General features: G+C 31.5%; 1 protein-coding gene across 13 annotated transcripts in view; it reads right to left on the bottom strand.

The window, feature by feature from the left end:
* Positions 1-16,053, bottom strand: part of LRFN5 (leucine rich repeat and fibronectin type III domain containing 5) — a 268,041-nt gene that overhangs the window by 80,902 nt on the left and 171,086 nt on the right. For all 13 annotated transcript variants that reach the window (XR_008549856.1, XM_054690104.1, XM_054690100.1 and 10 more), the window contains one exon: positions 14,015-14,190. The gene's annotated coding sequence lies outside the window, so the exon portion shown is untranslated. The remainder of the gene's footprint in view (positions 1-14,014; positions 14,191-16,053) is intronic.

Genomic DNA, 16,053 nt, shown 5'->3' with positions numbered 1-16,053 from the left:
CTAAAAGAAGAAAATGCAAATATAGTACATGTTAAAACTGACAAGTAACATATATATAGCATATCAAGAAAAGTGCAAAATGTCTTTTAAGGAATATTTAAAAAATAAAATGATGAAATGATCTGGGATATTCATTTTCTCTCAGAGAGAGAGAGAGAGAGAACAAAAGGTTACATGATTCATATATTTCCATTTAACTTTGTAATATACAAAACTTTCCTTAGAAGGAAAATTTAAAAAATTCTAAATATAATTTAGATTTTTCTCTAGATAGAGAAAAACAAAGTCCATTTAGATAAAAAAATTCTAAAATAAGAGTAATGACCGAACACTTTCCCAGTAAGTTATTAAGAAATATTATCAAGCCAATAATGTGACATATAAAAATAAATTCCAATGACTTAAACCTAAATATAAAATATTTCAAATCATCATTTAATGGAGAAATGTTATATTCATTAGCAAATTGCAGTAGAAATTCTGTTTAATACTGAGAAAATAATACAGCTTAGATTATCATATTTCATGAGATTCAGCAAAATCAATCCCCAAATGGCCAAATAGATAATTTTTAAAACAATAAATATCTGTAAGGAAATACAGTTGACTATCTAATTGACCTCATAGTTAAGAAGAAATTTCTAAGCGAAAGATATTAAAAACCACTAAAGCATTTGACACATATGATTTAATATGCATTTAAAATTTGGTATGCTAAAAACCCCTGAAAGAATTAATAGTTCAGTAGGAAAATGTTTGCAACAAGATAAGTCATGACATGTATTTTCTATTTATTTCTATACACAGACTAGGAATCAGAATAATGTTATTATAAATCAGTTTTCTAAAATTGTTGTATTTAAATTCATAAAAATGTTCTATTTAAATATGCCAAAATCAAGCTCTGGGAGAGCAAAATGCAGGATACTATTCCATAGCAGGAAAAAAATCGTACTTAAATAAATACTATCAAATCTTGAATGACTCAAGACATAACTTTCCACCTCCCACCAAAAAATATAAATTCATGAAGTCCCCTACTGGTATTATTAACACTACTACAAGGAAAAAGGTAGAGAAAAGACCTTCTTATATAGAGTCAGAACCTGGGTTAGGGTTTGATGAGTTCTATCATAATCCATTAAAAATTAAAATGGACTATTACAACTATGCAACAGCAACATCAGAATGTGCATTATGAAGAAACTGATAAAAGGACAACTGTGTTTTTGGAGTTTCAAAAAGTGTATATGCACATGCCAAATTGGTACTTACTATAAAAAAATTTAATGTAAACATCATACACTATGGCAAAACATGAAAAACAGTTCCTTTAAAGAAAAATGTAAAATAGTCAAGATCACTATTTGTATTCACCATTATAGCAGCTCTCCTGACTTATACAACCAAATAATGGAAACATAAGAGGAATTTTAATAATGTTATTTTTGTGGCTATTATAAGTGAAATTATACAATTGCAAAACAACTAAACTACTAAAACTAGTAAGTGGTTACCAAACTTAAAAAAAAAATACATGTGACTTCAATAAAATTTGCAACATAATCTTTCATCAAACTTGTCTATTACCTAAATTAAAACAGAAGGATGAAAAATGAAAAGCTAACATTAGCCAAGGGAATGCTGAGGATGAATAGACATTTGTTTTACAGTCCATCAAGACTTTCAAATAGAATAATTAAATTATAGATAGTTTTTGTGCAGAGATGGTGAATAGAACAAAAAAGTAAAAATAGAAAATAAAGAAATGCAGCTATAGCACATGAAATCTTTGTGAAGGGCAGAGTCTCAATTCAATGTGGAAAGTATGGATTATCAAATAAATAACAGGACAACTGGTTATGAGTATGGAAAAATAAAACAGAATTGAAAATTACTGCAAATCCTATTTAAATTCTACATTATGCCCCCCAAAAAGTAAAAGAAGAATTAAAATATAAAAAGAGTAAACAGGAAAATATTTTTTCTTCAATAGAGAGAATAACAGCTTAAGCAATGAAAAAAAAAAGCAAAAAATATACACATATCAAAAATGAAAAAAAAAAACAACAATTTTATCACACTGAAATGAAAATTTTTTATCTAAGTAAGAAATATTCAGGGTAATCCCTTTCCTAAAGATTAGAGTCCTTCATGCAAAATCCTCCTTGTAAAAATAATGTTTTTTATCACTGAATTATATCTTAATATTAAAGACTGAAGGTATTCACTATTAGAAAGTTTGGCGAAAACTGATAACAATTAAGTACACTGAATTAAGATACCCACACTATGTGAGAAATGTTAAAAGTGTCAGTAGAAATTAAATTTTAAAAGTATTTCTGGGGTACTAGTATAAAATTCTCTGTCATGTAAGCATCCTAAACCCAGAATGTTCTTATAATTACACTAAATAAAATTCAGAAAAACTCACAGCTGACACCATAAAAGGGAACATTTAATCACTGTCTCTCCAGTACAAACTGAGGCAACATATTCTCATCCTGGTCACCACTAAGGTAATTTTAGAACCTCTAATGGAAGTGTCATGTCCCCCGTCCAGCTAAGAAAGGGTCAAGTTTCCCTAGAAATCTGCAAGCTATAGGAATAATTCCACAACTCCACTCTCTTTTTGCATTACTGTATGTAAATCACTCTGAAGTAGGATAATAAGTCATATATTCCCTTCTGAGTGTCAGGTATCTGGTACTACCAGAGAAGCAAGCATGTGTATTAATCCTCACATTTTGTGTATCTTTGTCTCATTATGCCCTAAAAAAGGAAAAAAAAATTCCTAATTTCCTAATTTAACCCTAAACCTAGACTATTGGTCCTTAACAAATAAAATACATTATTAAACAAAAATACTAGCCATAAAATATGATGACACACATAAGAGCCAAGGAATCTACAAAAGACTAGAATGCAAAATATGCTTTTTAACATTTCTTAAAGCTAATTTAATCTGATAAGAAAAACACAATATGAAGATCAGCAAAGGATTTCTACAAATAAAATTCTGGAAAGTCAATAAACTCAAAGAATCTCAATCCTACTAGCAATTAAGTAAATTCAATATAAATAAAAGAATGAAGAACCAAGCTGTATCAAACATGAAAATTCCAAAGTTATATATAGAGTTATATTTCATACATTTTTATTTAAAAGGTAAACGTAGAAGAAAGTTCAACAATGAAACTTCGTAAGTGTTTATATGGCTTTTATTAAGACAATTTTTTCAGAGTAGCTTAAGTTTCACAGCACAACTGAAGAAAAAATAGAGATATCTTATATACACCCCTGCCCCATATATGTTCTAGAACTTCCTATTACCAACATTCTCCAACAGAGTTGGACATTGGCCACAACTGATAAACCTACATTGAGATATCATCAACAAAATTCCTTCCTTAGTCTTCATTATGACTTACTCTTGGTCTTTTACATTCTATAGGTTTGAGCAAATGTATAATTATGTGTAATCATCAATATAGTGTGATACAATGTATTTTCACTACTCTAAAACATATTTTGTGTTTTTTCTATTCATTAAACAACTCCTTTCCCTGAGAGTCTCTGATAACCATAGATCTCTTTTAATGTATTCATAGTTTTAACTTTTCCAGAAATTCATATAGTTAAAATTATATTCACTATGCAACATTTTCTTTCTTTTTCTTTTTGAAAGATTTATTTATGTATTTATACAAACACTGGGTACAGTCAGAAGTGCAGGAGGGTGAGAGAATTCACCAGAGCCAGAGTGGGGAACAGAACAGGCAGACTGACGAAACACACTGCTGAGTGGAGCAGCGGGCATGGCAGGAGAGGCCTGCTGCGCCATGTGGGACCCTCGCCAGCAGTCGGGAATTGAACTGGCATTGCAGAGACTGTGGGCAGCTTCGCAGCCCATCACTCAACCACTGTACCACCAGGGGAGGCCCACTATGCAACATTTTCATATTGGTTTGTTTCACTTATTTATTAAGCATTTAAAGGTTTCTAATGTATTTTCATGAACTTGATAGTTCATTTCTTTTTTTCTTTTAAGATTTATTTATTTATTTATTTATTTATACAAGCACTGGGTACAGTCAGAAGCACTGGAGGGTGAGAGAATTCACCAGAGCCAGAGCGGGGAACAGAAAAGGCAGACCGACGAAATATACTGCTGAGGGGTGCAGTGGGCGGCAGGAGAGGTCTGCATGCCATGTGGGACCTTCACACGGTGGCCAGGGATCGAACTGGTGCTACAGAGACTGTGGGCAGCTTTGCAACCCAGTGCTCAACTGCTGTACCACTGGGGAGGCCCCATATCTCATTTCTTTTTTGCATTAAATAATGTATGGAGGAACACAGTGTATCTATTCACCTATTGAAGGGCATCTTGGCTGTTTCCAGGTTTTGGAAATTATGAATGATTTAGAAATTATGAATAAAGCTTCTACAAACACCTGTATGTAGGTTTTGTGTATAAATTTTTATCTCCTTTGTATGAATACCAAAGAATGTGATTATTGGATCTTATAGTAAAAATGTGCTTAGTTTTGTAAAAAAAAGAAAAAAAAAAACAGGAAGACTGTCATCCAAGTGTTTGTACCATTTTGCATTCCCACCAGCAATGTATGAGTGTTCCTTCTGCTCCATATCCTAACCAGCATTTGGTATTGTCAGTTTTCCAGGTTTCAGCTAGTCTAATAGGTATACAGTGGCATCTCACTGTTTCAATTTGCATTTCCCTGATGTGAAACATCTTTTCATATGTTTATTTGCCATCTGTGTACCTTCTTAGTGAGGGTCTGTTGAGATTTTTGGCCCTTTTTTATTTTTAAGAAGGTGTTTGTTTTTCATTGTTGAGTTTTAAGAGTTCTTGGCATAGTTTAGATAACAGTCATTTATCAGATGTGGCTTTTGCAAATTTTTTTCTCCCAGTCTGTAGCTAGTCTTTTCATTCTCTTGATAAAGGCTTTGCAGCAGAAGTTTTTAATTTTAATGAAATCTAGTTTATCAATTATTTATAGCATGGATCATATCTTAGGTACTCTGTGTGTGTATATATATATATATATATATATATATATATATATATATATAAAGGTATCACCATACCCAAGGTTATCTTTATTTTCTACTGTGTTACTTTCCTGGTGTTTTACAGTATTGTGTTTTAAGTTTAGATTTCTAATCCATTTTTTTAGTTCATTGTGTGAAGGTATAAATTCTGTGTGTAGATTAACATATTTGCATTTTTGTTATGGATGTCTAGTTGTTCCACTGTTTGTTGAAGAGATTATCTTTGCTCTACTGCATTGTCTTTGCTCCCTTGTCTAAGATCTGTTGACTATATTTATGGAACTCCCTTTCTGAGAATTCTATTCTATTCCATTAATATATTTGTCTATTCTCTTGTCTTGATTACTGTAGCATTGAAGTAAGTTTAGAAGAGAGAGAGGGTCAGCCCAACAATTTTGTTATTCTTTAAGACATGTTGGCTAATCTGGACCTTTTTCCTCTCTGCATAAATGTTACAACTATTTTTTTTCCAAATCTAGAATATAAAATATTGAGATTTTGATTTTGATTGAATTGGCTCTATAGATCAAATAGTAACAAATGATATTTTGATAATACTGAGTTTGCTTCTCCAACATGGAATAGATATATAGCTGTATGTTTACATTTACAGTTTACTTGCATGATCCTTTTCTAAGCTCCAGATTTTAAATCAGTTTTGAATGATTTAAAATATTACATTAGATATTTGGGTTTGTGATACAAAATAACAATTTGTAGATCTTTGTGGCTTTTGGATATTAGCCCCTTGTCAGATGTGTGGTGTGGCAACATACAACTGAAGGGAGTAATCCTATACCTCTGAATCACACACTGTGATCCCGTATGTCTAATCATGTTCCATATAAGGATTTCCAGTGCCTCATAGTTGCCATTTGTGTTATTTCTAATATATTTGATGTATTATTTTTCTAGTTAATATCTTTTTTTGTTATTTCTTGTAGGAATATTTTGCAAAAAGCACATAGCAAAATATGTAAGTAAGTGTTCTTTAAGTTTATATGGAGTTGATTAAACTAGAATTTCTCATGTAGTAGTTCATCTTATAGACTGAAGTTACTATTTTGTTAATGTCTGGACTTAAATCTGAATGTGATGAATATCATCCTGAGAAAGAAAAGGATTTTAAAAAAAGCCCATTTGAGTGAAATATCTAAGTCTTCAGAAAATATTTGATAATTTCTGAGGCCTAAAATATATGAAAACAAAATATTTACTTGTTCACATGGATATCATATGGCAAAAATAAATTTTATAGGTTACTACCAACATTTAGATAAGATTATCTGTACTCAGACTTGACAATTGCTAGATTCTTACTTAACATTGTCTTGAATAGTTTTCTTACTTATCATTACTTTTCATAATGGGTCTTGCTAGATCACCTCATGTGGGGATCCCCTCATGCCCCTGTGAAACAGCATAAGGAGTTACATATAAGGATCTTATTTCCAAATATTTAGAAATCAAGACTACCATGGAGGAATTGAATATAAAAATATACTATGGCATTGCTGAAATAGTTTAAAGAAACTCTTTATACCTTTAGCAATAGTTACCTGTATATTCTGACATAGAGAACAAATCCAATAAGTAATTTAGATGCCGGGAATTTGCTAGTCTTTTTATCACTTGACTCATTGTAAGACTGGGGTCTTTACATATAATTACCTCAATAAAAATCCATGAATGTCATTGTTCCACTCTCATTATCACTATAATTATTACATATAAAGTCATTCCTAAACGTCACCTAAAATTTTGAGATTCTACTGTTTCATATCAAGATGTATAGTATGTATGTGTGTGTATATATGAATATATATAAGGAAAATGCTTCATAATATATCCTGATAAATTGAAAACATATCAAATTACATATCATTTTATTTTCAGTATCTCCTCTTTAGTCTCTCTTTAGCAGAGAATTTTTGTTATTAAAAAAGTTTGTTACTCTACATTTCTACCTCTTTATAAATAATAAATATATGTTATAAATTGTGGGTTATTTCTGTGTGGGAATCATTATTGTAGTAGGCATGAACTAAAAGGTGCTCATTTGCCAGTAATGGAACACTTTCTTTATGACATAAATAAGTAAGCACATATTAAAAGATTGGTTGTTTTCCAGATATTAAACAGTATGTTAAAGCATTGTGATTTAGCATAGTAATCCATATTAGCATGCAAGAGACAGAAAAGAAAGCCAGATTCTTATTATAGATTTAGAATAGCCAGACACTAAGAGGAGCAGTCAACTTAAAAAAAAAAAATTGCTTTCATTTTAGCAACAAAGGTTTCACCTCAGCTGTTAAACCTGTGTCTTGTCTTTCATTGAAAAAATACAGGGGAAAATGTGCTTTTATGTCACATCAGTAACCACATGAATATTCCTGAGTTGAAAGATGAGGTTAATTAGACAAATAAGAGCAAACTACCACCATGCAAAATCACAGAAGTCACCTTGCTTTCTGTATGCAATCAGGGGAAGAAGTCACCACTTGAAACTAAATTAAATGTGACCTAGAAGTTGACCTATAAGCCCTAAAACCAACCTTCTGCCTGTCAGCATTCCCAATGGTGTGTGTGTGTGGGGGGGGGGGCGGTTAATGCCTTCTTATTGACAATTCTTCAAAACAATGGGGATTCTTCAACATTCAAGACAAAATAATTTTGTGTGAAAACCATATTATTTAAGTGCATGTTATTTAAGTGCATATTATTTAAGTTCACACTCTGCAAAATTAAGTCATGAGGTTGTCTCATATTATTAAAGTTTTCATCTAGTATATGATGTTCCTGATTTTTTCCCACATAATCTGTCCATGCATTTCTAACTAAATTTCACTATGTTTTTGTCCTTCACATTATGAGCCATTAGTAATATTTTGAGTTAATGAGTAATATAGTACATACAGGCTCTTCAAATTGTTAATTTTATCCCATGGTAAATCATGAAATTTCTCTAAAAGTAGTTTTTATATTGTCAAGATTTCCCTTCTGTAAACTGTCCCACACTCTGTTTAATATTGATGAGAAATGCCTGTTTATCTTGAGAATTCTAAAATGACATATGCTAAAATACCTCTAGTACAGCCCACAGAGTTATGAGGGAGGTTATGGTACAGTCACTTCAACAGATCACAGCAACATAGAAACTTAGTTTGAGTTCATACACATTGAAATTATTTTTCCAATGGGCTTCATAGTCAATGTTTTGCAATTAATATTGTTACCATGCATCTAATGTCAGTTGTCAGGAGTACTCTCCATGTGATATCAATCTCTCCTGGTCGTAAATGTAAAGTAATCATTACCTCCTAACACAAGGCATTTATTCAGACTACTTCCCAGGACACTTGACAGTAAAACTATAGTATTAGCAACCCACAGGGCCAACACTAACAGCAGGCAGAGAAAGCATAGGCCTTTCTACATCAAGTACTGCAAGCTAAGACATTTTTAGTTTTGGTGTCAGTACTTAAGGGCTTTTGGGAAAACTGTGCATTATCTCTCTAGCTTCTGGAATTTTTACATAAATGAAGCAATACATCAGCACATTAACAATAATAGACAAAAGCTCAGACCTATCTCGGAGGCCCAGGCAAATTCAACTTCTAATAAGAAGTATGCCTGAAGGCATATTCCCATAATCTCAAATGGAAGTAACCCCCTTTCCACTGTACTCTCATGACTATCTGTAGCTCTTCACCACTATTTATCTTATGATACTTATTTCTACACTGTTAGGTCCTCACCATTCCTACTGATCTACATTTTTAGAAAAAAAATTCCAGTTATATTCATTTGCATTTGCTTCATAAGAGCAAGGACAGGATCTTAACCCATTACCTCTCAGAAAACAAAGCCCTGACAAATGGTGCAGATAATAAGAAGGGAAGAGGATGGTTGTACAACGGTCCCGGAAAAGTAAACACCCAAATGCAAACAGAGAGCATGAAGAAAAACAGGATAAAACTTTGACAATGGGAAAAATACAAAAACAAAATGAAGACAACTTATAGTTGGTACTTAAAAATTCTGTTTCAGTTGATCTCTTTGGAATCTATCTTTTCTAAAATAAAAGCAAAAGAATGCTCTCGTTTTACATGATAGAAATTTTCTATATATTCCAACCAATGCATTGATTTGACATTCATACTTAAACATTTGAACATTCATATTTATCATTTATCATTTTATTTTTTAATTAATATAATTTATTTATATGTATAGTTTACATCATTGTTCATTTTTGGACAATGTATGCTTTCTCCTCTCAGGTGTGGTTCCCATAAAATTCCCACCACTAATTCACCTGTGCACCATCACCATAGTCCCGTGGGTTTTCCCTCCCCTATTCTGATCCCTCCCCTTCCCCTGAAGAATGTCTCTGATTTATAGTTGCCTGTTAATTTTGGTTTTTTATTGTTATTATTTTTCTCCTGACCATTTACTATTTTCAATAAAAAAGTAGAACAAATCAAGTTACTACTTGCAATATTATTAGTTCTAGAAATATAGATGTCTGACTCTTGTCCATAGAATCATAGTTTCAGGAACTTTATAACAAAAGTCATGATGAGTATAAGGAAAACTATTCCAATAAGTTACTAGAGAAAGGCAAAAAAAAGAAGTTTGAAGAAAAGCAAAGTTTAAAGCAATAATTATCCAATACCAACATTTCTTGGCCTTTATAAGTTTCTCCCTGATATGCTAGGAATTTATTTTTCAACTCTCAGAGTTTCTGCCTCTTAAAACACACACACACACACACACACACACACACACACACACACACACATACATACAGGGAAGGGGGAAGAATAGAAGTGAAGTGGGAGACAGAGACAATGAGAGGAAAAAAAAAGAGAGACAGACTCTATCCCTGTGTTCACAGTTCCAAAAGAGGGGTTTCAGTATTGAGCAAAATGTAGATCAAGACCCTACAGTGCTTACAATCTGGAAGGGAAATTGACATTCATTAGATAACTGTAGAAAGAGACATGAAATTATAATGAATAAGTTACATAGTATTAAGAGTCTATATGTTAAGAAAAGATGACCTGGTGGTATAGCAAGAAAGGTTCCTTTTAGTAAGTGACTATTGTTGAATGTTCAGTGTTGAGACACTGAACAAAAAGAGATGGAAATGGTGACCCATTCAGGGAAAACCAACCATGTGCAAATACATGACAGGGAGGAACTGAAGGGCCTCGGTGACTAGAATGAAGGAAAGGGGTGGGGCGCTGGCATGGGGTGATTTGGAGACACTGAGAATAGTGCTCAACCATTCACAGCATTGAAAGCCATGTTAAAGTCTATAATCTGAGAGTAATGATTTTTGTATTTTTGTAAGACTCTCTTTGACTAACTATGGAAAACACATTGAATAAGTGTGTCAGCGGATAAGAGATAATGTAGGAGGTCTCTATAGTATCCTAGGGGCAACTATGGTAGTGGGGGCCAGGGTGTTGATGAAGAAAAATAGATGAATTAAATAGGACCAAAATAGGTGATAGAATATACAGATTGAGGAGATAACAAGAAAGGATGATCCCTATTTTTATAAAATATAATGATGTATGCTGAATGTGAGAATATTTGAAGAGTATATTTTAAGAGCTAACCAAAAAATTTACTTGCAGCATAAATTTAAGGCATTTAGGTAATTAGATATATCAATTTGGAATAAAATACATAATTAAATACATAAATTTGGGAGTCATTATAAGAACATGATATAACAGGTTCCCTTTTTGCTCTATCTTTTAGGATTATTGAACCTAATTCATGTAGCCACTTCAGCATTGATGGTTAGATATTACTTATTAAAACCCTACTTTCCTATCTTTGTTTCTATGGCTTAAGTATCCTAGGATGATTTTAAGTACATAAATATATACCTAAAAATATCAAGCATAAAAATATATCTGTGTGGTTGAGGATCTATACAATTTTTTTAAACTACTTTCATAGAGATGGTAAAAGGATCAAATAATTCTTTTTTGGAAAGTATCATGATGGAAAACACATAGAAAGTATCAAGTGATAATATGTTGGTTATTATTATATAAGTGATTAAACCTCTATCAACTAATGTTAATAGTCAACCTAATGTTACCAGAGTTGATAATTTACAAAATTTAAACATAGGGAAGATGTTTCAAAAATAAAAGTTTTTATAGGTATTATATATTTAATGTAATTAAAGATACTTTAATATTCCAAAGACATATTAGCCCTATAGAGTGATTATCATTGCTGTATGCTTTAGAAAATTACCTTTAGATGCATATATACATATGCATATATTTACACAGGCATGCATACCTCCTGTTTGAGTATTACCACTTATTGTTAAAGGTCACAAGTCCTTTAGTTCCGCAAGAAAAGATAGAAGAAACAGAAAAATGTAGTATTTTACTGGCCAAGACTAATTGAAAATGTCAGTGAGAAAAGTAGTCATCATAATGACTACCACCACCTATACTATCCTGCACTAAGAACTAATGGATATTCCATTCCCTCATTAATTTACTACTCCATTCATTACTTCCTCTGGAAAAGTTTCCAGTATTCCATTCATTTTTGGAAAGGGATTAATGGATGTGCTATGAATTTTCAATGAGCTCTCTGAAATTTGAGGAACTAATTAGGAATGTATTTACTTTCTCTTTTTTCAGGGTGATTAATTCCATGAAAGACTTTCAGCCTAATGTTACTCCAAAGAAAAAATTGAAAGGGGAAAGGAGGTTCTACTTCTGTAGACTAATGGACTGGTAATTAAAAAAAATTGAATTAAGCATTAACTCAGAGGAGTCGTTTTCAATATATAAATTATTTCTGTTTAGCCTTCTAGTGCCAGGTTAATTAAATAAATCCTTTGGCCTTGATTATAGCCATTAGTAAATGAAAATGTGTTTGAATTCACTAAGTCTAATGATTTACACTAGGAAATTTTGCCAGTTGCATATATTTTCTGTGCTAACAGTTTTCATAAAGTCAGATGCTTTATTAAGAAAACATCATCTTTATATATGGAAAACAAAAAGTCATTAGCTGCCTACAGAGGTAAACATGTAAAGCTATGGAGTTTCCATTTAAAGGAGTAACCTTTAAGAAACAAACACTAAACATTTCCACATCTTCAAACTGTGTGAAATCATCTCAGGCTTAAAAGGGTCCCCCATTCTTTCAGAAAAGCAAAAATTGGAAAATCTAGACTTTCTTCCTCAAGTTACTTTAATCAAGAAAAAGTTCAAGGACTAAAGCAAGAAAAGCAATTCTTAAGATGAATAAAAAAATCATATACAAAAGGAGTACAAAATAATACAATGAAAAAATCTACACTGAAATAAAGATTTGTAATCTATCTTCTGCGTACTCAGACTCATCATTTTATGCTATTATGCCAGTTACAATGAATTAACCTGAATATAACTTAAAATACCTTTATGTTTGTGTCTTTAATAAATCCTTCTATATTACTTTGAGCATACTAGCGACAATATATTGGCAATCAGTTTAAAATTTTATGCAATCAGTAACACCATAATCCAAATATAAACTCTTTTTTAAAAGATTTATTTATTTATGCATACAAGAGCTGGGGTACAGGCCAGAGATACGGGGGGTGAGAGGTTTCACCAGAGACAGAGTGGGGAGCAGAACAGACAGATTGACTGAAATACACTGCTGAGGGGAGCAGTGGACAAACCAGGAGAGGTCTGTCTCACCATGTGGGTTTCTCCCTGGCCAGCTGGGGATCGAACTCGTGCTGCAGAGGCTGTGGATTGCTTCATAGTGTGGTGCTTAACCCCTTGCACCACCAGGGAGGCCCAAACATAAACTCTTAACAATAGTGTCCATGTTCACTTTAAGGACACAGATATCTCTATTGCAGGCATACTGAAATTGCAATACACTGAAAAATAAAACTAGGTATCTTCTACCCATTCCTTTCAAGGAAATTTCAATTGCTAAGCCCCTAATTGCCAATAGACAATGTAGGGTATACTCTATAAAATTGTATCATAATAATTTTCTGTGTGGTGTCATTGTAATACAAATATATCTATAAGAGAAAGAAATGCCTATGCCAAGCACTTGGGAGACAAAAATGTCAAATGTAAACCAAGCAAACCAGAAAAAGGGCAAAACAATATGATCATAACAATGATCCAGAAAAGTATAATCTTATTCAGACAATTGTCTTTACATATCAAATCCTATGAAATTAGTCATGTAACTGATGTATTTATCTGATTGACCCATAATTAGAAATTCAAGGATAAAATGTAGCTGGTGATTTGGTTTTGGCACTATACAGTATATCATTGGGTAGTTAGTACATTATGCTATGCATTTGCAGATTCTTCATGTCCCCTGATTCAATTATTCTCATCCATGTGATTTCCCCCTTTTATTTATTTTTTGTAAGCATAGCATATTTATAGATTTTCATAAGTTCTTTTTCAATGACACAAGATAGATGTCAGCCAAAAAGAAAAAAAAAATCAGGAAGAGAGCCATTTCTACCACATGCACTTTATCTTCCATATAACACTGGAGATCACAATCATGAAAAGAGCACTGGATTTTCAAGAATCAAAAGACCAGGTATTTTATTATATCTTAGTAACTTATTACCCAAACAACTTCAGGAAAATACTTGGTCATTCCAAATCTTTCATGTACAATCAATGTATTTGAATCTACTATTTGCATCAAAGTTGCAAATATAAATTATAAGACACTGAAACACCATTAAAAAAAATCAGAAAATCCCATATAGATTATCAGCATAAAAACATATCTCTAGAAGGATATGACTCAAAAAGAGAAATAAAATAATCAATGAAATAATCAATATGTATGAATTTGCAAGATTTCTAGTTATTCTCCTCAAAGTGTTTTCAAATCTACCAAATCAACTTACTTCCGGAGCCTGAAGAGTTCCTCACTGCTGTGAAGGAGTCAGCACTCTGCCTGGCTGCTACAGAAGACCGACAGGGTGAAAGCATCTCCAAAGTTGATTCGTAGGATGGTGTCAGAAGTAAAGACGCTCAGCTACTACATATCTTCCCAACACCTGGCTGAATGGTTACAGGGATTCTTCAAAGGAGACAAGCACAAAAAGAGTGTGTCAAAACATGTTCATCAAATATATTTGAGAAATATATTGTTAAATGTGTGATCAATCTCCAACTATATCAGGAATATCGATAAATAGAAGATAAGCAGATTTGCATAACAATGCTTCCCAGTTGAATGTGCAGTATGCTCTGATTCCAATGGATATGCCAGCATTATGTTTTCCATTTTTGGAAGAAGTTTTATTATCTCATAATTGAAAATAATTTTAAAAAACAAAATAAAAACAATTTATTTTTTAAATCAATTCATATAACTTGCAAGTCAATGTTTGAAAATTGCATGAGTCAACAGATATTTAATGAGTCATAATATTTAACTTTTAAACTAGTTAATTAACTTTAACTAGTTCTATAAATCATAATATTCATTTTTTCCTTAAGATTGACATAATAACACCATTTGGTATTCAACCACTAATAATTTTAATTCAAAAATAGGCTAGGAAGTATTTTTGAAATGAATAAGTACATTTTAATTTACTTTGGTTATGATTTATTTTATCTGCAGAAGCATGAGGAGTAATATAATTTTAAAGAGTTAACAATAACAAACATATATAAGATGATACAAAAAAGATTCAGTTAGTTGGTTTTTGTTGTCTTAATTTGTAAATATCAATGATCTTATAAAGAAAAAAAGTAAGAGGATCATTATATTGTCTTGAGCTAGCTATACAACAATTAGAACTTTACTTAAAAAAAGTTAAACTATTGTCTAAATTAGTACCAAATTTACTCAGAAATACTAAAAATCTATGTACAGATGAATGGAAAAGTGATTATTATTTCAAATGATATTTTATGAATCTGCCAGCCAATGGTATATATTTTTAAAATTTATATTCATTGTAAAAGCTATTTAGTATAGAATTATAGCATAGCTCAGATATTATACACACACACCACACAGAAAAATCATAAATATAATTCAAATATGCCAACCACACTGAATCATTGCTTTTATTTATTTATTCCATTAATATTTTCAACTCATTTTCATTTATATATGCATGACAAAATGCATCACCTTCTTTAGCAATGAAATCCAAAAAGAAATTTAAATAATACCTAGAGAAAAATAAATGAAGACATGAGCATCAGAATGTACAGGATGCAGCAAATATGTAACAAGAGAGAAGTTAATAGTAACTGTTCTATATAAAGAACAAGGAGGATCTCAAACAAACAATCTAATTTTACAACTTTAGTAACTAGATAAAGAATCAAATACAACCAAAAGTGAGTTGAAGGAAGAAAATAATAAAAAATTAAAGTTGCAATAAATTAAATAGAAATAATAAAGACATTACAAAAGATCAATGAAATCAAGAACTGGTTCTTTGAAAGAATGAAATAGCCAAGACTATGGCTAGCTTCACTTAAAAAAATACATAAAATCTAATATAGTAGTATCAGAACTGAAACAACATAAGCTAGAAAAATGTCATGGAAATATTGCCATGACAAAAAAAGAGAATGATTTAGAAGAAATGTACACTTATTTTTTAAAATCAGACAACCTTCTAAGACAAATTAGGATGAAACAGAAGATAAGAACAGACCAATTAAAAGCAAAAATACTGAAATAATAACCGAAAGTATCCCAAAAAACAAAGGCCCTAACCAAATGGTTTCACAAGTAAGTTACACCAAACCTTCAAAGACAAACTAATCCCTACCCTCAAACTTCAAAACTTTGAAAAGGAAATGCTTCAAAATAGATATTATAAAGCTAAATAATAATATCAAAGCAGAGAAAAATATCATAATAAAGGAAAACTAGAGGTCACTATCCCTAATGAACATAAATATAAAAATCTTC

Source organism: Talpa occidentalis, unplaced genomic scaffold (genome assembly GCF_014898055.3).
Source record: "Talpa occidentalis isolate TD23 unplaced genomic scaffold, MPIMG_talOcc4v2.1 talOcc4.11, whole genome shotgun sequence".
NCBI lineage: Eukaryota > Metazoa > Chordata > Mammalia > Eulipotyphla > Talpidae > Talpa > Talpa occidentalis.
Note: the sequence above shows the minus strand (reverse complement) of the source record. Positions and strands in the feature narration are given on the sequence as shown.